Source organism: Macrosteles quadrilineatus, unplaced genomic scaffold (genome assembly GCF_028750875.1).
Source record: "Macrosteles quadrilineatus isolate MER2022 unplaced genomic scaffold, UCM_ALF_1.0 Scaffold_1__1_contigs__length_201487025, whole genome shotgun sequence".
In the NCBI taxonomy this organism is placed as follows: Eukaryota; Metazoa; Arthropoda; class Insecta; order Hemiptera; family Cicadellidae; genus Macrosteles; species Macrosteles quadrilineatus.
The window spans coordinates 106,316,107-106,340,873 of NW_026542594.1; the positions used below are offsets into that span (position 1 = coordinate 106,316,107).

Sequence of the window (24,767 nt, forward strand, 5' to 3'; positions counted from 1 at the left end):
CGTTCTTCACCTGCTATTTCTTTGTTTGTCTGTGCACCTGCTACACCGTTTACGCCTTAATGTATTTTGTTGAGATTCCGGAATTGGCTGATGATTGGGATAAACAGGCTCTTTTTGTGGCTCTAAAACGTCGAAGTGCCCGCTATACAGGGATTGTGTAAATCTGAGTCTTTTCATGGAATTACGTCCATCACTTAACTTGACAAATTTGAATAGTTGTTAAGCTACAACCAGCCCACACAACCCACCAAAGGTAAATGGCTTAGACATTTAATAGAAGTATTCCCTAGAATTTAGGTAATTATTCCCGTCACTGTCGTAGAATAAGATTGAAAAGTAGTCCCAGTTCTTCACATTTTCAACAATTGCTTCGCACACAGTTAGTGTGTGTATGTGAGAAGGTGAATTATAAATGACGGTGAAATAAATAAACACGCTTCGTCTCCTCTGATGTGAATGATAGGCCTATTGTGTGGAACGAACTTGCCATTAACATTTAACCTCAGTGTAGATACTATGAAACAGTTTAAAAAACTACAATAGTTATTTGTACAACTAGTGAGCAATTGCCTCACTCGAGTGGAGGAATGGTAGGCGAGTGAGGAATGGTTTCTCGAGTGAGGAATGGTTTCTCGAGTGAGGAATGGTTTCTCGAGTGAGGTGATTGCACTTTGCACTCGAGTTGCACATTATATTTTTCCTACAGTTACCATAAAACAAATAAATTGGTAAAGAAACGTGCCTTCACGTTGCAAATCTGGAGTGAGACTAAGTAATTAGAGTGAGACAATGTTAACATAGTCTCACTGATGAGCAAATTGGCCACTTTGCTTTCTCAAATCAGTGAGAGAAAATTTACATTGTTAGGTGACTGTAGGAAAAATATTAACAGAACTATATATCACAAGTTCTCACTTAAAAATTCAAATTCAATAAAAAACTAAGTTCAATTCTACTTTCTTCAACACTAATCACACATTTTATTAGAAGTTGATAAAACTCAAATGACACAGTAAATTAGGTTAATTTCACTGACACACAACTATGATGTTTATATAGTCTGAAATAAACTTAGTAAACTTAATTTGTATTCTAACAGCTGATGATTAGGCTAAATAAATTGCAGACAAATGTAAACAAAAACCCAAAACAAATTATTCTTCCTATACAAACTCCATGCTAACTTTGATCTTCTGTGGGGGGGAGCCCATTGGGAATTTTGTAAAATCGCTTCTTATTGTCTGCCTACGCTATGAGAGGAATATGTATGCAAAATCTCGTTCATCTATGTGCAATGGTTTGGCCTGGGCATTGATCGGAATTTCACATTTATATATAGAGATATAAAATCCAATGTATGTTTGTTTGTTTGTCCTTTATGGATTACGAAACCGCTCGACAGATTTTAAGATTAAGCATTATTCAAGGATAGTTTGGTGCAGATCCGTCAAAAGGGCTCCACCCCCGTGGCTCTGGAGTTTCATATGTTAACCTTATGAGTACTCATATTTAAATGGAATTAAAGAATCTTAACAGCTGGTTCAACTAAACAATTTGATTATGTGATGTTCAATAGCATTAAAAAGTCAATAGGTTTACCAACAGGGTAAAGCACTATTATTTATTTAAATTTATGACAACAAATAATTTTCAACCAAAAGGTGAGTGAGCGTAGCGAACTAACTTCAACCTGGAGGCGAGTTAGCGTAGCAAACGAGCTAAGCTGAAGGCAAGTGAGCGCAGCGAACGAAGATGAGTGAGCGTAGCGAAAGAACTTCAACTTGGAGGCGAGTTAGGGTAGCGAACGGGCTAACCTTAAGGCAAGTGAGCGCAGCGAACGAGCTCCAACCTAAAGGTGAGTGAGCGTAGCGAACAAACTTCAACCAGGACGTGATTGAGCAATGCGAACCAGCTCATCTTTAAAATGAACGAGCATTTGACATAAAACCAACCGGTCCTTGGTCCTTCCAGCCTTCACATATTGCTTCCTGCATATGGAAACAGCATCTCTAAGGAGGATATGGCAAGAGTTCCCGCTGGGAGAGCCTCATTACCTCAGCGAGAGGCTGAAGTACAGGAGGGAGATCTGTCTGCGTAGTACTCGCTCCGACCGCAGGCTTCACTTTCCTAAAGTGAGGCTTGAGGCTGGAAGAAAGTCTTTTTCTTATTTCGGCCCGCAGTTGTACAATGGCCTCCCTCAAGAGATCAAGTGTTCAAAATCGTACTACACATTCAGGGCCGCAATGAAAAAAACAAATGTAAAATGTATATTGTAATTTATTCTGTTGTAATTTGTTTGTAATACTTATGTAAATATATTAGGATAGTTTAGATTTAGTGACTTGAGTTAGTTTGAAAACCATGTATTATGAAACTCTCACGTAAATAAAGGCCTTTTTATTTATTTATTTAACCACATTAGGACAGGACGATGTCTGTCGGGCCAGCTAGTCTCTTATATTAAGACATGAGGGCCATTTTTGGTGAACAAAACTCCTCCGTTATTTCTAGACAGATTTTAACGTTTGAGGTGTCAAATAATTCGTCTCAATTTGTAGTTTTGCATAAAGGTTTTAGAATTTAAAAACTCTTACCCTTAAGGGCACGAGACGCTCTCAAAGTTCACATTTTCCCCATAAGAATTACATTGAAAACAAATTTAAAAACAAAAACAGCTGTACTGTACTACAGCATTACTCATCCCGCCACCAACACCAACACAATCAAACTAGGGGGCAATGTCAATGAAGATGTACATTAGTGTCAGGTGAGGACTGAGTGGGAGATGGCCTTGTGTCTGTTGCGGTCACAGTCACACTCACATACCAAGGCCACTCACAATCTTGCCACTAACTAACACTGTCAAACTAGGGGGCAATGTCAATGAAGATGTACATTAGTGTCAGGTGAGGTGGTGGTCAGGTGAGGACTGAGTGGGAGATGGCCTTGTGTCTGTTGCGGTCACAGTCACACTCACATACCAAGGCCACTCACAATCTTGCCACTAACTAACACTGTCAAACTAGGGGGCAATGTCAATGAAGATGTACATTAGTGTCAGGTGAGGTGCTGGTCAGGTGAGGACTGAATGGGAGATGGCCTTGTGTCTGTTGCGGTCACAGTCACACTTACATACCAAGGCCACTCACAATCTTGCCACTAACTAACACTGTCAAACTAGGGGGCAATGTCAATGAAGATGTACATTAGTGTCAGGTAAGGTGCTGGTCAGGTGAGGACTGAGTGGGAGATGGCCTTGTGTCTGTTGCGGTCACAGTCACACTCACATACCAAGGCCACTCACAATCTTGCCACTAACCAACACAATCAAACTAGGGGGCAATGTCAATGAAGATGTACATTAGTGTCAGGTGAGGACTGAGTGGGAAATGGCCTTGTGTCTGTTGCGGTCACAGTCACACTCACACACCAAGGCCACTCACAATCTTGCCACTAACTAACACAATCAAACTAGGGGGCAATGTCAATGAAGATGTACATTAGTGTCAGGTGAGGACTGAGTGGGAGATGGCCTTGTGTCTGTTGCGGTCACAGTCACACTCACATACCAAGGCCACTCACAATCTTGCCACTAACTAACACTGTCAAACTAGGGGGCAATGTCAATGAAGATGTACATTAGTGTCAGGTGAGGACTGAGTGGGAGATGGCCTTGTGTCTGTTGCGGTCACAGTCACACTCACATACCAAGGCCACTCACAATCTTGCCACTAACCAACACAATCAAACTAGGGGGCAATGTCAATGAAGATGTACATTAGTGTCAGGTGAGGACTGAGTGGGAGATGGCCTTGTGTCTGTTGCGGTCACAGTCACACTCACATACCAAGGCCACTCACAATCTTGCCACTAACTAACACTGTCAAACTAGGGGGCAATGTCAATGAAGATGTACATTAGTGTCAGGTGAGGTGGTGGTCAGGTGAGGACTGAGTGGGAGATGGCCTTGTGTCTGTTGCGGTCACAGTCACACTCACATACCAAGGCCACTCACAATCTTGCCACTAACTAACACTGTCAAACTAGGGGGCAATGTCAATGAAGATGTACATTAGTGTCAGGTGAGGTGCTGGTCAGGTGAGGACTGAATGGGAGATGGCCTTGTGTCTGTTGCGGTCACAGTCACACTTACATACCAAGGCCACTCACAATCTTGCCACTAACTAACACTGTCAAACTAGGGGGCAATGTCAATGAAGATGTACATTAGTGTCAGGTAAGGTGCTGGTCAGGTGAGGACTGAGTGGGAGATGGCCTTGTGTCTGTTGCGGTCACAGTCACACTCACATACCAAGGCCACTCACAATCTTGCCACTAACCAACACAATCAAACTAGGGGGCAATGTCAATGAAGATGTACATTAGTGTCAGGTGAGGACTGAGTGGGAGATGGCCTTGTGTCTGTTGCGGTCACAGTCACACTCACACACCAAGGCCACTCACAATCTTGCCACTAACTAACACAATCAAACTAGGGGGCAATGTCAATGAAGATGTACATTAGTGTCAGGTGAGGACTGAGTGGGAGATGGCCTTGTGTCTGTTGCGGTCACAGTCACACTCACATACCAAGGCCACTCACAATCTTGCCACTAACTAACACTGTCAAACTAGGGGGCAATGTCAATGAAGATGTACATTAGTGTCAGGTGAGGACTGAGTGGGAGATGGCCTTGTGTCTGTTGCGGTCACAGTCACACTCACATACCAAGGCCACTCACAATCTTGCCACTAACCAACACAATCAAACTAGGGGGCAATGTCAATGAAGATGTACATTAGTGTCAGGTGAGGACTGAGTGGGAGATGGCCTTGTGTCTGTTGCGGTCACAGTCACACTCACATACCAAGGCCACTCACAATCTTGCCACTAACTAACACTGTCAAACTAGGGGGCAATGTCAATGAAGATGTACATTAGTGTCAGGTGAGGTGGTGGTCAGGTGAGGACTGAGTGGGAGATGGCCTTGTGTCTGTTGCGGTCACAGTCACACTCACATACCAAGGCCACTCACAATCTTGCCACTAACTAACACTGTCAAACTAGGGGGCAATGTCAATGAAGATGTACATTAGTGTCAGGTGAGGTGCTGGTCAGGTGAGGACTGAATGGGAGATGGCCTTGTGTCTGTTGCGGTCACAGTCACACTTACATACCAAGGCCACTCACAATCTTGCCACTAACTAACACTGTCAAACTAGGGGGCAATGTCAATGAAGATGTACATTAGTGTCAGGTAAGGTGCTGGTCAGGTGAGGACTGAGTGGGAGATGGCCTTGTGTCTGTTGCGGTCACAGTCACACTCACATACCAAGGCCACTCACAATCTTGCCACTAACCAACACAATCAAACTAGGGGGCAATGTCAATGAAGATGTACATTAGTGTCAGGTGAGGACTGAGTGGGAGATGGCCTTGTGTCTGTTGCGGTCACAGTCACACTCACACACCAAGGCCACTCACAATCTTGCCACTAACTAACACAATCAAACTAGGGGGCAATGTCAATGAAGATGTACATTAGTGTCAGGTGAGGACTGAGTGGGAGATGGCCTTGTGTCTGTTGCGGTCACAGTCACACTCACATACCAAGGCCACTCACAATCTTGCCACTAACTAACACTGTCAAACTAGGGGGCAATGTCAATGAAGATGTACATTAGTGTCAGGTGAGGACTGAGTGGGAGATGGCCTTGTGTCTGTTGCGGTCACAGTCACACTCACATACCAAGGCCACTCACAATCTTGCCACTAACCAACACAATCAAACTAGGGGGCAATGTCAATGAAGATGTACATTAGTGTCAGGTGAGGACTGAGTGGGAGATGGCCTTGTGTCTGTTGCGGTCACAGTCACACTCACATACCAAGGCCACTCACAATCTTGCCACTAACTAACACTGTCAAACTAGGGGGCAATGTCAATGAAGATGTACATTAGTGTCAGGTGAGGACTGAGTGGGAGATGGCCTTGTGTCTGTTGCGGTCACAGTCACACTCACACACCAAGGCCACTCACCATCCCGCCACCAACACCAACACAATCAAACTAGGGGGCAATGTCAATGAAGATGTACATTAGTGTCAGGTGAGGACTGAGTGGGAAATGGCCTTGTGTCTGTTGCGGTCACAGTCACACTCACATACCAAGGCCACTCACAATCTTGCCACTAACTAACACTGTCAAACTAGGGGGCAATGTCAATGAAGATGTACATTAGTGTCAGGTGAGGACTGAGTGGGAGATGGCCTTGTGTCTGTTGCGGTCACAGTCACACTCACACACCAAGGCCACTCACCATCCCGCCACCAACACCAACACAATCAAACTAGGGGGCAATGTCAATGAAGATGTACATTAGTGTCAGGTGAGGTGCTGGTCAGGTGAGGACTGAGTGGGAGATGGACTTGTGTCTGTTGCGGTCACAGTCACACTCACATACCAAGGCCACTCACAATCTTGCCACTAACTAACACTGTCAAACTAGGGGGCAATGTCAATGAAGATGTACATTAGTGTCAGGTGAGGTGCTGGTCAGGTGAGGACTGAGTGGGAGATGGCCTTGTGTCTGTTGCGGTCACAGTCACACTCACATACCAAGGCCACTCACAATCTTGCCACTAACTAACACTGTCAAACTAGGGGGCAATGTCAATGAAGATGTACATTAGTGTCAGGTGAGGTGCTGGTCAGGTGAGGACTGAGTGGGAGATGGCCTTGTGTCTGTTGCGGTCACAGTCACACTCACATACCAAGGCCACTCACAATCTTGCCACTAACTAACACTGTCAAACTAGGGGGCAATGTCAATGAAGATGTACATTAGTGTCAGGTGAGGTGCTGGTCAGGTGAGGACTGAGTGGGAGATGGCCTTGTGTCTGTTGCGGTCACAGTCACACTCACATACCAAGGCCACTCACAATCTTGCCACTAACCAACACTGTCAAACTAGGGGGCAATGTCAATGAAGATGTACATTAGTGTCAGGTGAGGTGCTGGTCAGGTGAGGACTGAGTGGGAGATGGCCTTGTGTCTGTTGCGGTCACAGTCACACTCACATACCAAGGCCACTCACAATCTTGCCACTAACTAACACTGTCAAACTAGGGGGCTATGTCAATGAAGATGTACATTAGTGTCAGGTGAGGTGCTGGTCAGGTGAGGACTGAGTGGGAGATGGCCTTGTGTCTGTTGCGGTCACAGTCACACTCACATACCAAGGCCACTCACAATCTTGCCACTAACCAACACAATCAAACTAGGGGGCAATGTCAATGAAGATGTACATTAGTGTCAGGTGAGGACTGAGTGGGAGATGGCCTTGTGTCTGTTGCGGTACATTACCTTATGGGGGAAAATAAACTGTAGTAGTTTGCTTGTTATGTGATATATTTCAACCAAATTAGACAATTTTGTTTATTTAGTACTAAGCTATCAACATTTCAATATAGAACATTTCATAACAAACCCTGTTGCCTTTCTTGTCGCAGCAAACCTAAGTATGCAATTCATTAAAATGAATCCCATACTCTAAAACAAGCGCGTGTACGGACAAACTTTTATTTTTTTCTAAAGGTTATTGACTTTTTGGTTGAATATGGGGTATTTGGCCAAGTGAAATCGATTGGAGTTGGTCACAATGCTGGGAAAATCCAGTTTCTGTTCTACTGACCTTTAAAGTGCCCATGTTATCGGCAATATCTTTTTGTAGTGTCGGTTATCAAAAACCGCTGATACAGGTTATTTTTATTGTCATCATTTGATTTGACGTGTAAACAAAAATCACGATAAGCTGTACGCCTTGGTATCTACCACGATTACTAGAAAAATACCGGTATGGGTCATAAGCATAAACAAATGACGTTTTTGGCCCCAAAATAAACATTATTTGACATTGCTTAAATGGAACTGACAAAACATATGTTCAATGCTATTAGTATATGATTCGGGCCAACAACGTCATTTGTTTATGTTTATGATCCATACCGGTATTTTTCTAGTAATCGTGGTATCTACCTATATATAAAGCCAAAAGTACCCATGAACTTTTGGGAAAACTACAAGTCACACCCCAATAAACCATATACTTAAAATGTTCGACATGACGAGAAACCTTGCACAACACGATCCTTTTTTTCATAAATTGCCCTTTAAGGTCATAATTGTTTCGAAAGGGAACTTTCCATATATACTTAATGTTAAAAATACCTCAGCTGTTCTTTTGTATGTTATTCTTTCAATTTATTACCTTATTAAAATCTGGTGTGATTATTTGTTTGTAATGCTGTAATCTGTTTTGTTTATTTCAGCTTAACTTGACCAATCAATCTATATATATATATATATATATATATATATATAATACTCTAAGCCGATTTTTGTGAACAGAACTCCTCCCTCATTTTTGGACCGATTTTGATAATTAAAGTGTCAAACAAATGGCCCTGATCTGTAGTTTTGCAAAGTGTTTTTCGTTTTTTGATATCTTTGTTAGTTTAGGCAGGATCGTCCATCAAAGTTGGGTTTCCTCCCATAAGATTAACATGGGGGAATCTAAATATTTAATTGGAAACTTTGTCGCCACTAATTTGAGAGAACGGCTGGGCGTAGAAACTTGGTAGATGTGTCCAACGAAAGGTCTTGGTCTGTAGATGAGTTACCAAAAGAAAAACGAAGTAAATTCGCTTAGGGCTCTGTCCCAGAAGCCTTTAAAGATCCCTCCACAGATTTGTTTACATTTTGGCCACGTGGATAATACTTTTTAATGAAACAGCTGTTAATTTTAAAATTGTATTTTAAACAATACACATTTATTGGGAGTTACTGAATTGTCCAAAAGAAGTATTATTTTCTGATTTTAAAATTGATTTTCCTCCGTATCATTTGTGTTGCAATATAAAGTTCCATTACAAAATCAGTGGAAAATCCTTTTATCAGAATAACTCCTACAATTGTTTCTTATTGAACTATCTTATATCTATTTTACGTGTTGGTGTCTGCCTGTTTCACACCTTTTCCCTATATTTTATCATATTATTCTAGACAGATCATCATAGGTTCATGAGATTTTTGTCATGCATGCTTTCAATCATTGAAAAAATCTTCGATTGTGTAATACAATACAAAATAATACAAGTGCAGAAGGGCACCCATTTGAGCCGAGTCCATATTTTGTTAAACTAATAGTAGTTTACAGCAACTGGATAAGACATTTTACAATAGTTATGTAGAAATATGTGCATGATTTAGAAAGTCATTAAGCTGGAAAACTAAACTGCAATACATTGCAGACTTTTCAGGGAGGTTACTTTGATGTATTCAGTCAGCTTAAAAAAACATAATATAGATATGTATGTATGTACAAATAAGAACTTGAACTCTTGGAGAGCCTTTGAATGTTATTAGACTAACGAAAAGGGTTGTGCATGTTTACTAGCGCTACTCAGCAACAAAAACCTTTTAATTTATCTCTAAAACATATATTCTTAAAGTGCACTGAGCAGCAGCAAAAAAAAATATATGTAACTTCCCAAAAAAGTTACAAAATGCTCAAACTCGCATTGTGACATTTATAATTCGGCTTATATTTCTCCAACAGATAATTCATCTGCAGAAGAATTTTATTGTGCTCTTACCGTGTCTGATAACATCCAAACACAGAAACCTTGCATAAAATGGTACCTATCTTGACAAGTTATTTGCAGTGGCCTATCCTATTATTGTGACCAAGGCCCACTGGGTTGGTAATATTATTGAAAATAACACGACATTTTGGCTGTAAAAATGGCCCAATGAGTATTTAAGCAGTTACTGTCATGACAGAATGGTCTTATCCTTTTAAACTAGGTCTGATCTACGATATGAACTGACGCGACGTGACGAAGGAAAAATCAAACTTACACTGTAACGGATATATCTCTCTTTGAAGTTAGTACGTGTCTTCCCAACAAACAGATTTTTTTCAAATAAAATCATAGATTAATCTGCATTACACTGATGAAATCACGGAAGTGTTTAACTACAAAAGATCCACCAATACGATTTTTATACTGTTTAAAGGTTCTCCAAAGGAAGAGATACCAGATAGTATACTAACAACTCCAAAGACGTACAGTATGGGATATATGTTATTCATTGAATGATCAACCATATTTGGTACCTAACTAACACAATTAATATCATTATTGTTTTTACACTTATTAATCTTTAAACAATGCTATATGCTCAAAATATGTATAATTTCACTGAATTTAGTGCAGTTAGATGAATTAGCGTGAGCCTTGAAAGTAACCGTCGATTTCGACGGGTTTCACCTAGTAGTTTTATTGAGCGGAGCGAGCGAAGCGAGTGAAGCTCTTATACGTCGACTGTTATGCATTTCGTAATACGCAAACTCCTCCTAGACGGCTGAATCAATCGTTTTCAAATTTTGCATGCTGATAAAGACCATATCGGTGAGTGCCAACATCTATATGGCGTTAAATAAGTCTCTCAGGAATCCGCCCCACTGTGTCTCAAAGTTTCAAAATTATTCTTATGGAAGCAGTATTTGACACATAAACAAAGCCATATGATCAGCTGTTGTCTTTTGAATGCAGTAGATAAAGAAATAGCTGATAGCATTATTCCACAGATATTAGAACAGAAACGGTATGGATCATAAATATAATAAAATGACGTCACTAGCTTGAGGTCCGTGACGTAGGAAGTAGTAAAGGTAAGCAGTCTGGAGTGTAAAAACTATTTACGAAGATTAGATTAAGGTATCTGCAATCCTAAAATGATATTGGAAGGGAAGGAAACAGGTCCGCGACGTAGGAAGTGGTGAAGGAAGTAGTCAAGGCGAGCAGTCTGGAGTGTGGAAACTGTTTAAGACGATTAGATTAAGGTATCTGCAATCCTAAAATGCTATTGGAAGGGAAGGAAACAGGTCCGCGACGTAGGAAGTGTTGGAGGAAGTAGTAAAGGTGAGGTGGTTGCTCACCGGATTGCTTTATTGCTTGTGCTTGCTTTTAAGTCAATCTATATAATATTTAATATTGTAAATAAAACAATTGTTTTACTGAGTATATTAAGATAATTGGTTATTGGTAATTGGATAATAAAGTTAGTTATGTTTTAGTAGTTATGAAGGTCGCAGATTTGAGAGATTGCCATATATTTTGTGTTTTCGCTTATTATAATCACCATCACATGAAGTCCTCTAATGCAGTTACTGAATCATCCAAAATGGTTGAATCCGAAACTGTGAGGGTTGATTTCTAGATTATCACTAGCTGGAACTGTAACGCCCTATTTGAGTAAAAGCTAATGACCATCCCAGAGGTTTTAAACTTAAATGTAAATGCAGGCTTCCGAAAAGACCTAAAATGACATCTCTGTTTTTACTCCCCTTCACTACAAAACAATGTGTAGCCAAACTAATTTTCCTATTAATTATATCCGCACAATCTGTCTTCACTTTAAACTGTAGGTAAAAAAGATTATAAAGCACGAATCTATACATATTTTCGATACATGCAATCGTTTACAATCGAAATTTACAACTGAGTTGAAAACAGCTGATATTTACTCCATAGAGGCTAAAAAACGATTTTTACTTCCTAAAGAGTAAAAATGCTACTTTAGACCCGCAACGCATGCATTAAAAACGACTTTTTTTACTGCATCATGACAAAAACATGACATAATATGAACCCTTGATGACTCCGCTCAATTTTGTGGATGCCTCTGCGAACGCTACCTAGTTAATAATTATGAAGTCAAACGGGTTTAAGCCCGTGGGTAACAGCATAGACAAATAGAATAAATATAGACCGTCAGCTGTGCTGCGGTAGGCATAAGTTCTGGCATCCACCGCTAGGTTTGCCATGTAGTTACGGCGCACACCGCTGCAGCGTCTGCTGGTCTCATACGGCTCCTGCACTCCTCGCCTGCAGTGGTCTGCGCCATAGCTACACGGCCCTCCTAGTGGTGGGCGCCGGAACCTTCCTTTGACAGTATATATTTATTCTGTTTGTCTATGGTAACAGCTAGTTGAAGTAAACAAAATTCAGCAATATGGCTTCTCATGCTATTCTTATGGAGAACATTTCATACCTTATATATAATTTTGTGTTAAAATTTGGGTAATTTCACTATTTTTCCCGCCGTCACAGGGTCGAGACCTTTAATTTGATCCCCCTTTCGCCGTTCTACCGTTCTACGACTTCCCAGTCGCCCACAATTTTGACCCAAAGAATAGGCTTACGTAATTAGAATATTATATATATACACATATACAAATTTGGACGAATGGTGTTTTTGGCCTCTGGGGACATCAAAATGAAAAAGTAAATCGGTCCCTACTTCCCTTAAAGGAAATTGGCTAAAATGACAATATAATAAATAGAAGACGTTAACACACTCCAGCATTGCCGTGCATATACTGTAAATTGGTTTAAATTGTCTTCAGCTGATTAAAGAAATATTATATGGATGATAGGTGTTGTTTGTATCTTTGCTAGTGTATTTAACTGTAGGCCTACTTTACGTCATAAATATTTACATTAAAATATTTACGTTAGAGCCACATACATTTTCATTGGGCATTGCACTGTTATTATTTTTATTCATAGTTTACCTCACTGTTAATTTTATTGTCCTTGTTTTTAAAGTCTTGTCTGTAAAATCTGTTTGTTTGCCAATGTTATTTCATTGTAATATTTTTTAAATTGTTTTAGGCAATCGTTATTTTTCTGTCCCGTTGTTTAGCATGTTATCTACTTATAGTTAAGGAAGACCGTTAATTCCGTGTTTGTTTCGTTGACAAAGTATGTTTTCCTACAGTCACCCGACAAAGTTGGCTTCCTTGTACTGTTTATAGTACAGAAAGCTGCTAATTGCTGCATATTTATATTTTTTCGTACGGTTTATACTTTGGCGCACATCAGGATTCCAACCAAACAACACAAAACAGCGTGGTTCTATTATGCACGTAATCCGTGTACGATTGGAAATAGGTTGGCAACACTTAAAGATAATAATACTATGAGCAGCTGATTGACTATTATAACTTCGATTTAACCTGTCATTTCGTGTTTATAGTTTCGGTATTTCTGAACGTTTTTAAAACATTCCTACGATACGATCTTAATAAACAAGAAAATACCTTTAAAGCATTTTTTTAGGCGCGGAAACCACTTCAAATAAAAAAAAAACATACAGGAACTATATTCTCAAGTCGCAGAGCACATTTCTTGCCGAGGAAACATAGCGGAGTGATACGGACCGGGTACTACTTTCTCTAGGGCACCTATTTGTGTTGCCAGCTGAACCTAAAAACGTGTTGTATAGTGTTTGAAAGACTAATTATTTATATGCTTTATAGTGACTGTAGGTAAAATATAATGTGTAACACGAGTGCAAAAGGCCTTTGCTGCACTCGAGATCATTCCGCACTCGCCTGCAGCTCGTACATTGCTCTCGTGTGCAGCAAAGTGCCACTTTTCCTACTAGTTACACAAATAACTTTTTTTCATTCTTGTTCTGATGTCATTTCATGTCAGTATTTCAGCAATTTATTGTCAATGTCAAGCACGATGAATCCGTTTGTATGTAGTTTGTATTACAAGGTTATTTTTACGTTTCATAGCCTAAGAAAGCCGAAACGAGTCTTATCTCAATTTCTGTCTGTATGTCTGTTTGTCATTCTGTGACTCCGTCTGTAACGCCAAAATGTCATTTTACGCGGCCTTCTCCTAGAAAACTAGATTACCGATAAAGGTTCTAATCATTTTTCTGTATTTACTGGATTGTTGAGAATGTCTTTGGCTATAAAAACATGGCCTCGCTTCTTTGAAAACAAAATAACGAACCTTCAAAAACCCAATTTCGTTCGATTTTTTTCAAATTTTCACCTAATGTTTACTATTACATTTTATGGAATAACGATCAGCTGTTTGGATTTGTTCTCATCACTTCTAGCTGCCACTGATATGTTTACATTAAAAGTTGTTTACAAATACCGAAACCATTTCCGATCAAGTTTTGTGCACATCCAAACCAAGTGAGATTAAAAACGTTGTGCCTTACTTAACCGGTTTAATTAATCGCAAGTGCAACGATTGTTCTTGAGTTATGACAACCGGGGAAAATGCCGTGAATCAGTGTTGTATTAGTGCTGGGAAACTTACCTACATTTTTTAAATCATCGTCACCAATAGCTTACAAAAAGGTTTTCACTTATTGACGACGTTTCAAGGACAGTTGTGTAAAGTGCAAAGTAAAAAATCACAAATGCAGTGGGTGATCGTGGATGTTGCTGAAATCTTGGAAGATCTATCTGATTTCGCTGTGATCGTAACAGAAGTTTAACTTACAGATATACTAAACTCGCTTTTCCAATGTGTTGTTCACTTTTGGTTTCTACTTACATTTCGACAACGATATTGGTACTTTTCCTATCTAGGAAGTAAAACTAAAAACGTCCAAAACCCCAGATTTGTTCGTTTTTGTAACATTTCCTCCGAATGTTTGCTAGATATATGTACCGACTATCGTTTAGAGATTACGTAATCTTTTAAATAAGAAACCTTTGTTTGGATAAAGGTGGTTTTTTCAAACTATCATTAATATGTTAACATTTAAATTTGCTTACAAATAATGCTATTAATGGGAAATAACTTTGATTTTCGAAAACTTAAAAAGAAAATTAAAACCAAGGGAGATTAATAACTTCGGTACTGCACCCCATCAAGTGAAAGTTTTTTTTTGAGCAAACCATAGTGAGTTTTTAAAGCTTTACATTGTTAACGTTACATGTTACATGTTTTGTGGCCTGTGTATTTATTTATATATTTGCCAACGGATTAACACCTATAATACAGATTGATTAGAAGGACAGTTTGAATTGGTCGTAAGTACTACAGTTATTTTCTTAAATGTAAACGTTGGTTTTTGGTACTGCTACTTTTCCTTAGAACCGGTGGTAGCAGTAAGAATCATTTTTACGTACAAGCACATTACTATTTACAACTAGCCATTTGATGGCACTATAAAAACTTTCAAATAATTGTTTTGTTTGCAATGTTAAAGCGTAGGAAATCCCCTAATTCAATTCTGTATTTGTGTGTGTATGCTGTCTGTTGGTAACGCATTAATGTCCTTATTTCTCAGTGTTTCGTGGAAAAGACAAGATGTTTTAAGCATTAACATTAAGCACCTTTGTTAATGAAAATTTCAACCCGAATAAAGTGTGCAGTAGTGAGGTTGAAGTAGTATTTTAACTACTTTTAACCAGTGTGAAAAGTAACTTTCAATTACAGGCCTACCTTAGGGCTATGCCTCATAGATCTATAAAGCAATTCCTTTTATCATTAGATATAAAATATAGACTAACACGATCGGGTGACATGTAGGCTAATTGTGAAGCATTCGTTTTGGCTTTGAAACTGTCAGATATTGTATTTGCGAAGGTTTATATGTATTCCTATACAGTAATAGTTTTGCCAGCATATCAGGAAATATTCATATGCAAACCAGCTCCTGTTCTGAAAATAAGAAGGTTTCAACTTACTACAAGATTCCCGTACGTAGAACGGGCAAACAGCTAGTATATATTAAAATATGGTAACAACTTGTCACTTCCGTTGTTGAACAGGGGGCCATTTCATTTCCACTCATGGCCCCCACATTTAATTGTGGGCTCTGTTATCAGGATCTGGCTCGGCCCCCAGCCCATGGGGGTCTCCCCCCGGAAAAAATGTTGAGAATGTCATGTATTTTAGTAAGTTTTAAGGCAATCTAGGTATTAAATTTGTGAGTGGTAAATGGCACTTTTGCAGCCTTTTTTAAGGAAGAAAAGAGTTCTTCAATGAGTTTTATAAGACTTAAATTACAGGAATTCAGCAATTAAAACTATTATATCAATACACAAAAGCTCCATGCCTATTAATATTTTGTCTTTTTTATTTCCCTGTAAAAGCGTTTGGCTATCTTAACTGCTATAATTGTACTTTGTAATATGGAGTAGGAAAAAAAAACTTACGTAAATCGAGTTTAACAGCTTACACCAATGAAATCATATTTTATTCAGTGACAATTTTCATCAAGAATTTTAACAATACTACATTTTTTGGGAGTGGATGCCTGAGCTGCCGAACTTTCGCGAGTAGCCATGGAGAAAAAGAATGTGCACGAGTAACGCCGAGAATGACCGATGCTATCCAATCCATGCTGTAGTACAGTATTATACCGAGCGAATTTGGAAGAAAACTTAGGTCAAAATTATTACAATCTTTCATATTTTTTAAACTCCAAAAGTAAATAATTCTAGATTGCAATTATTAATTGAAATATTCCATACATAAAAGTGCAACAGGGACCAAATGTTGATAAAACGGGACAAATAAGCGTCCCGAGAGGATTCGTCGGGACGGACCAGTCCCCCTAAAACGGGACTGTCCTGTTCAAAACGGGACGTCTGGTCAGGGGTCACCTGAGCTAATTCACCTGAGCTAATGGTACATACTTTTATAGTACATGTCAATGTTTCAATGCTTTACAAATTTTTTTTTTAACTTATAAGTATAAGAATTCATTCTTGAAACTATCAGTTTAATTATAAAACCAAACATTGTTTATTATGGGGAGAGTGAGGTAGGAGTGGCTAGGCGCCTGCCGGGAGGAAGGGGTAAAGGGAGTTTGTGGGGCCGGCCACTGGGGCCCGAGCTGGCTGTTCTGCTGTTGTATAGTACATACGCACCTATAGTATTTAAATATAAACTAGCTTAGAATCTAGAATTAATACATTTTATTTTAAATTATTTAACTTTGTTTTTTTAAAATATTTAAATTATTTTTTATCTTCAATTTATGATCTGCTGAAAAGTGATCTTCAATGGGGAAGAAAAGAAAAACAAGAAAAAAGAAAAAAAAACGGGTAGGCCCGGGCCCTGTGACCAGAGTTGCACCAGCCCCACCCTTGTGGGGCCATGTTTCCACTACTGTATAATTAATTGTGAGCCAATTCTGAGTTAGCTTAATTATTCAGGTTATATGATGTTGTTACGTTGGCTATTTTGAGATTGCCCAGTCGTCAGTTTTGAACCCCCAGTGTTCGATTTATAGAGCATTTTTTTACTATTTATCCAATTGTGGTTTGATGATAAAATATTGTCATCCAAGTTGGCCAAGACGCACAAATTTAGCTTAAAAAAAATAGAGATGGCATCCAATTAGGCCTAATGAAAGTATTGCCACTCTGTAATGTCGAGTAAACATTGCCAGGAGTTAACTGCTCCCAAGCATGGTGGAAGTAAATAGCTCCCAAGTCAATGAGAGACACGCATGGAGACAAGGTCAAGGTCTGTGGCTGTACGCTGTTCCTGTTGGTCCGTCGGTTTGGTCTTGGTGCTGAGTGGAGGGGATACGTGCTGTTAGTGGGGGGAGGAGAGGGAAAGCGTGCTCTTTCTCTCTCCCCCCCTTCAAATGGACCAACTACCCAGTACCCACTCCACCCAAACACAAACACAACACACACACACACACACAAACAAATGAACGTCAGCGCAGAGAGATATTGTAATAATGTTGCAATGCATTTATCTGCGTTACTTTCCTTATTCCTTCTGAGTCATTATTATACACAGACAGTCATTGTGTGTCTATAACTGGTTCAGCAGTTTCGCGTTGTTTGCCCAACAAAACTGTTACAGGCATGTACAGTATGACTACTGACTGATAAACGCGGTATTGATTATTGATTGACTAATTTATTTTAACTTGGCAGTGACACATACAAAGTGTAGTCGGTCTGCCATGGTTGCAATACAAAACGAAGGTTCTAAGATACAATATTCTCGAATGCCATATTGTCTGTAATACGCCTTTTACTCCATAATAATTATTGTTAATAACAACTTTCTTAAATAAAAATAAGTGGCTATCCATGCAGCGTGCCTCAACCCTGAGAAAACATTATTTCCATTTCCCACACTGTATTTCAGTAGTGAAAATAACCAATGAAAAGGCTTTTAGAGAGGAAATTCTTCGCTTTACCAAGTAGATACCTCTTAGTTAAAAATTTAATGCAGTATTACTGTATTTAATTTTAGATGCAATGCAGATTAAAATGTACATTTGTTTAAGAACTAAGACGCTTTGGAAGTAGGAAAATACAGTTTATAGTGAGTCGGCTGATTACAATAGTCACATTCACATTGCCAGTTGGTGTTGATAGTCTGTAAGCTGTATAGGCTGGATATCAGCTAGCTAGTTATAAATGTTTATTTGACAATCAGCGATCCTCCACTTGGTCCATTGAGTGTAGCCTACGACATTTATGACAAGATTGCCTTATCTCGTGGTGCTAGCCTGTCATGGTCATTGGTCATGTGTCATTGTCATGACATTGTCACGTAGAGTATTATCCAAATCAGTTATCTGTGTTTACCCCACACTTTTTGTCTTAATCTAACGTTCAATGATTAATTTATAACACGATTTCGTCGGATACACTTTTTGGCCCTTTTAAACGTGAAGGCGCTTTCAATGTTATAAATATATTATGGATTGAAAACATTTCGAGTTCGGTATGATGTTGTACCAAATAATAAACAAACACCCTGATATTCATCCTATATGTAAAAACGGGCAATGGTTGAATTTTAAAATGGAAACGAAAACAAGTTAAATGATAGGTATATGTATAATATGAAGAATTTTTGGGTTGAAACTTGAAAATGATATTAACATAAACTAAAGACAGATCCCTCCTTTTTGTACTAAAAAATAACAATACGTATTCGAAATACGGAACAGCATTAACGCTTATAGGATGGAATCAGTTATTGTTGCTGAATGTGAGAACGTGTGCTAACATGAAACAGAAATGTTACTAAAGTTGGTTTTAAATGTAAATGAAAAGAGAAAGAAGAGGGATTGGCGTGGGGCCAACGTCAGTTTTAGAAGAGGCCGTGCAATGGCAATGCGTTGTACTACTGAATCAAAAAACATCAACTCGACCACGGCACACGCCGATGCAGTGTTGCACTTATCTCGTTGAAACAAACAAATTATAAATTAATCTCCTGACAACAACGTTATACCCATAGCTGTCACGGTTCTTATCTGAGAAACTGTTTTGGTATGAAGGTTATTCATTACTTATTTGGAGACAAAGCTATTCTTCGGTACTGCAATAAAATTGTTACATACACATATGAAATGTTAAAATCCAAGCTAAAGTAATCGTAACCAATTTTGACTTACTACAAGGAATGACAGGAAGTAAAACAGACATGGATGAAATATTACACAATAATAACCCCGAATAATATTAATTTACATGTCCATTTATGTTACACACCTATATCCATTTCACGATCTGCTGATTGGACGTTTTCTTTTTAACCTACGTTTCATCCACACTATCAGATTTATCACAATTTAGAAACAAACAAAATAATAATAGTGACCTGAATAATGAATAGGCCTTAGTGAAAAAATAATAATAAATATTATCTCCATCTTGTAACGAATAAGTTAAAAAATCAAAATCAGGTAAATTCGGAATACGAGGGCTTTATTATTGCAACTTTGTTCTGAAGATAAGACTGGTATTTTCAAATTGAAAAGTGAAACAGGGTGCCCACAGAAAATTTGTCATTAATGTCCATGACTAATTACCATTGATTTCCATGACCCACGAACTTCTCACGAACTAAGGGACACCGGGGACACCTCATAATATGAAAATAATATTTGTACTGTATTGCAATTTGAGTTGTAGTAATAAAGTTGTAACATTATAATATACACTGTTGCAACAATATCCTACAATAATATTAATAGACTAGTAAAAATAGCTTAACATTTACCTGTACCTAGAAGTAATTGTAATATAATTTCTGTCAATGGATTCTTATGTAAAAGTGGCTGAAAAAAACGATGGTGAAAAGTCTACCACTCTACGGAGGTGCGTTGGCCTTGTATGAAAGGTTTTTCAAAATGGCTACCGGAAATATTTATATTTTTAGCCAATAAGTCCTAAATTATTACAGGTAGCTTAAATAAGTAAATGAGTAAATTATAGAGGATTAAATTGCGCAACTGTTGGTATATAATAAGTTAAATTAAGGTAAGTACTTACATTTTTACAAGAAAATAATGTTGTCAAACAATTTTAATAATTTATTGTAATTCAGGGAAATTTTGAGTTATGGACTTCAAGTTGGCAACAATGTTTGTTTTGTTCCAGCTGAGAGTTCTAATTGTTGTTGTTATTATTTCAACATGTTTCTAGTTTACTTTCATGAGTTTCTTGTTAGTCCCCCTAAGTATGACCATTGTAAAATAGAGAAATGAATATCGAAAACCTGTTTTATTTGTGAAAAAATTATACACGACGGTTGTGAGGTGTCATATCTCGCTGAAAAAGGAATTGAAGCAATACACCGACCTGTAAGGCAAGGAAAATAACTGAATTCCATGTAATTGTTGGTCAAAAAGTTCATAAAAAATGTAGGGCGCAGTTTATTAATTTAATATCTCCATTCAGAAAGCAGGATGATGAAAACCAGTTGTTTCCGTTCGACACGTTTTAGTGAAACCTATTTTGATTTCAAAAGTAATTGTTTTTTGTGCACAGCTGAAGTAAGCCTAACATATAAATAGAGGAAAAAACAAATTATTTGAAGCTCGGACGTTAAACTTAGGAACATCAGTGCTATAAAAGTGCATCGAACGTAATGATGAATGGGCTGGCAAAGTCAAAATACAACTTTTATGTATACGATTTGCCTGCTATGAAAGCATGTTATCACAAACAATGTTTACAGTAGTATACTTTCGAAATGTAATATCTATACCACAACAATAGGAATATCTTTAATCTCGTTGCGGATTAATGTGGCTGCTGCTGAAATCATATTTATTTGTTCTTTTTCAGTCTCATCTTTAGTTTTTGATTTATGATACTCCTGCAACACATAAGAAGCTGTACTTTTAAAAGTAACAATGTCCTTAGTTCCAACTGTGTCAATAAAGATTTAATTCTCAAAATGGTATATGAGTTCTGTTTCATAAACTTATCTAACTTATTTCATAACGATAACTCGAGCAAAAATGATCCGATTTTGATGAAATTTGGTACAAACGTGTAAACGTACGTTTATTCGAACGAGTACGCGATCCAGCATGATCGGACCATGGGAACGGGGGTTTACGGGGTGTTTTATGGGGTAAAAATAGGTTTTTCCCATTTTTGACCCAAAAAACATAAAATTTAGAAATTTATTTCCAAACCATTTTGTAGAGCTTAAAAAAAAAAATAATTTAGTATATTGAAGCGTTATTATGCGCCTAATGGTTACGGGGAAAATTCCAAAAAATTGTAAATTTAAAATTCCTATGTTATTCTTATGGAGAATAAGTAAACTGTTGTAGTTTGCTTGTTTGTGAACATATTTTGATCAAATTTGGAAATTGTTTTTATTTCTTACTAACTATTCACATTTTACAAAAAAAAACAGCTTTACCCTCCCTGATGCAGCAAACCTAAGTACTTGTTAAACTAATTCTATTTAAATCAAGAATAAATGTTATATTTTTAAGTAGACATTTCAGTGTAAATCCAATCAGTCAAATAGAAATTCGCTTAGTCTGCAGGTTTGCTGCGGCGGGGGTATTTTAAACTTGTATCTTTATTTATGTAAAAACCGCAATAGATAGAAATATGCAGTTTGCGGGAATCATCTATTGACGTAGGGGGCCCATTTTTTTTTTAATTCAACGTTACATTCACATTCCCCCCTGCCCCCAACTTATTTTTTTTTAATAGCAAGGTACCCCTAGTGACATATCAAATGAAAGAGCATAAAAAAGAAAATGTTTGATGAAAAAAAAATTGAAAATCGGTTAGTTTAATTCACCAGTTCATAAATTTGTAAGATATTCCCCCCTCCCTCCCAGGAACTTATTTTTTTTACAGCAAGGTACCCCTTGTGACATAGGTATCAAATGAAAGAGCATGACAAAAGAAAATGTTTTGCGAAAAAAGATTGAAAATCGGCTCATGAATTTGTGAGATAATCCCCCCTTTTCCCCTCCTCGGAACTTTTTTTTTTTAATAGCAAGGTGCCCCTTGTGACATATCAAATGAAAAATAAAATTTCACCAAACATTTTCTTTTTTCATGCTCTTTCATTTAATATGTCACAAGGGGTAACTTACCTTGCTATTAAAAAAAATAAGTTCCGGGGAGATGGGGGGGGGGGATATCTCACAAATTTATGAACCGATATTCAATTTTTTTTTTCATCAAACATTTTCTTTTTTTATGCTCTTTCATTTGATATGCCACAAGGCGTACCTTGCTATTTAAAAAAATTAAGTTGGGGTAGGGGGGAAAGGGGGGGAATGTGAATGTAACGTTGAATTAAAAAAAATGGGCCCCCTACGTCAATAGATGATTCCCGCAAACTGCATATTTCTATCTATTGCGGTTTTTACATAAATAAAGATGCAAGTTTTTAAAAAAAAACACCCTGTATATACATCACTTGTTTCTATCATGGGATTGCTGTTACAAAATACAGCCTTTCCTCGAGGTAGGCAGTCGGGAATAGGTAAACTATTCATACTCTGATAACACTCGTCATCATTTTACTTTTAGCTAGAAAAAATCCACCAGGGTTTTTACTTATTGAAAAATCTATAGAGCATTTTACCAAAATAAGTTAAAATGTCCCATTTTAGACAATATATTGTTAAATGAACTAAACAACGTCTTGCAGTCTTATGACTATGCAGAATGAATAAATTTGTGTAAAAGGTAACGAGGTGTTAGCCCGTCCTACGTACGGGAGTAGTCAGTTAAAACCAACGTTAAAAATGTGTATAATTCAGAACAGCTAGCTTAGACAAATTTTATTGCAGCCTACAGTAGAAAGAGTAATTATGAATTGAGAAGTGTATAGGCCTAGTCAACGATACCACCTTCCAATTCCATCGCATACCTGCTTCTTCCATTATCAATATCACCAAAATACAATTACTCATACTATACACAATTTCCAGTAGGTCTGAATAATCGTTCACACATATCCTTTATATCAATTTCACTGCATCAATTAATTGTAAGTGTAAACAAAGAAACTAAAAACAATAGTTTGTTTTGGTAAACAGCTGAGTCAAAAATAAATTAAAATATTCATTTGAACAAAAGAACTGGTCACATGTTGAAGGAATTTAAAACGTAAACACGCAAGTAAAGCTAGTGACGTAATTAATTGTCTATGTTTATTATCCATCCGTTATCAGTTCTAATCTCCTTAATAATTAAACCACCCTCATTGAATCAATGTACACCGTGATTCCAAATATTCATTTATTTAAACGTAAAGTAAATAAAAGAAACGTCTTATAACACTTAAAACATATATTTACGCTTATACTGTTACTCACAAGACGGTAAATATACAAAAAAGGTGGTAAGTGGTGATCGATTTCGATTGGACACTCCAATCATCATCAGACCCAATAGGCGAATTTATTTAAACTATAAAATATTCGGAGCCTCCAAACTTAACCACAACTAAACACACGCCAAACAACTTTTTAGATTTCATAAAAGGATGGTTAGTCTAATTTCAGTATCCAAGGTCAATGATGACGTTGTGCTCAATCTATGTCATTCGTCTGTATATCTTTGGATAAAACCCGTCTGAGGTTGTGGTGGTAATTTAAAATCGTATTCCTGGGGGTTCTTGATCTCCTTCTTTATGACATCAATATTCACGGGCCTAATCCAAACAAAGTTTAAGCATTCAAAAACATTGATTGTAAACAAAAAGCCACCAAGATGAATTATAACATGTAAAAATTGTGATTTTCCTACTCTTTCCTAAAATAGTTGAGTTGGTCTACTAATCTTACTTATTTCGTATAATAAATGACAAAATCAGAGTAAATAAAATAACCTCATAATTCTATAGAGCATTTTTATATCTCAGCAGCTGTTAGTTAAAACAAATTATATTGCACTAAAACAAACCGAAGATTACAAAGATTACTTAAAAGAATAATTTGAACATCCTAGTATTTTACTATGTAGGCCTATATTAAAATAATCTGTCATCCTCTTATCGAAGGATTCAACGTATCAATGATTAGCATTACACATAGTATAAATAATTCAACCATTAGTATGTCTTTTAATCTTATCCAAATGCTGAATTTGTGTTACAAACGCTGAATGTTTACAGCTGTTATGTTAAGCAAATTATATTATACCAAAAGCTAGTTTAGAATCTTAGCGTCGGCTGCTAGACTTTTCAAAAATTTAAACTTAATTTCTAAATAACTGGGACCCTAAACTAAAATTATGGCTTCGACATTCCCTAGTTCTCAAAATTATCTTTATTTTAACACAAAAATCTTGAAAATCCGTCGAGTGGTTGATTCAGAATCGTGAAATAAAAAAAAACCCTGTTACGTTTTAATATTATAGATAGATAGATGAAAATGTCACGTTGTGTAATGACGTATGTGCTATTGAAACATCTGGGCAGCAGCACGATGTATTTAAATCGGTCCCTGAGGGACAAAGTAGTTTTGAAGTCATGTTTAGAAGTACAGATTACAGAATAATATATACCGATGTGTTTCAAAACACGTGGGGGTATTAACAGTTTACTAAGGAAACTTTTTTTCAAATTTACATTGATTCGTTAGCTGTGACAAACATTACAAAATTTGTATACA

At 37.5% G+C, this 24,767-nt stretch overlaps 1 protein-coding gene across 3 annotated transcripts in view; it reads right to left on the reverse strand.

Moving 5' to 3' along the window:
• LOC128982527 (AT-rich interactive domain-containing protein 5B-like) overlaps positions 1-24,767 on the reverse strand; it is an 86,849-nt gene that overhangs the window by 46,707 nt on the left and 15,375 nt on the right. The gene's annotated exons all lie outside the window — the stretch shown is intronic.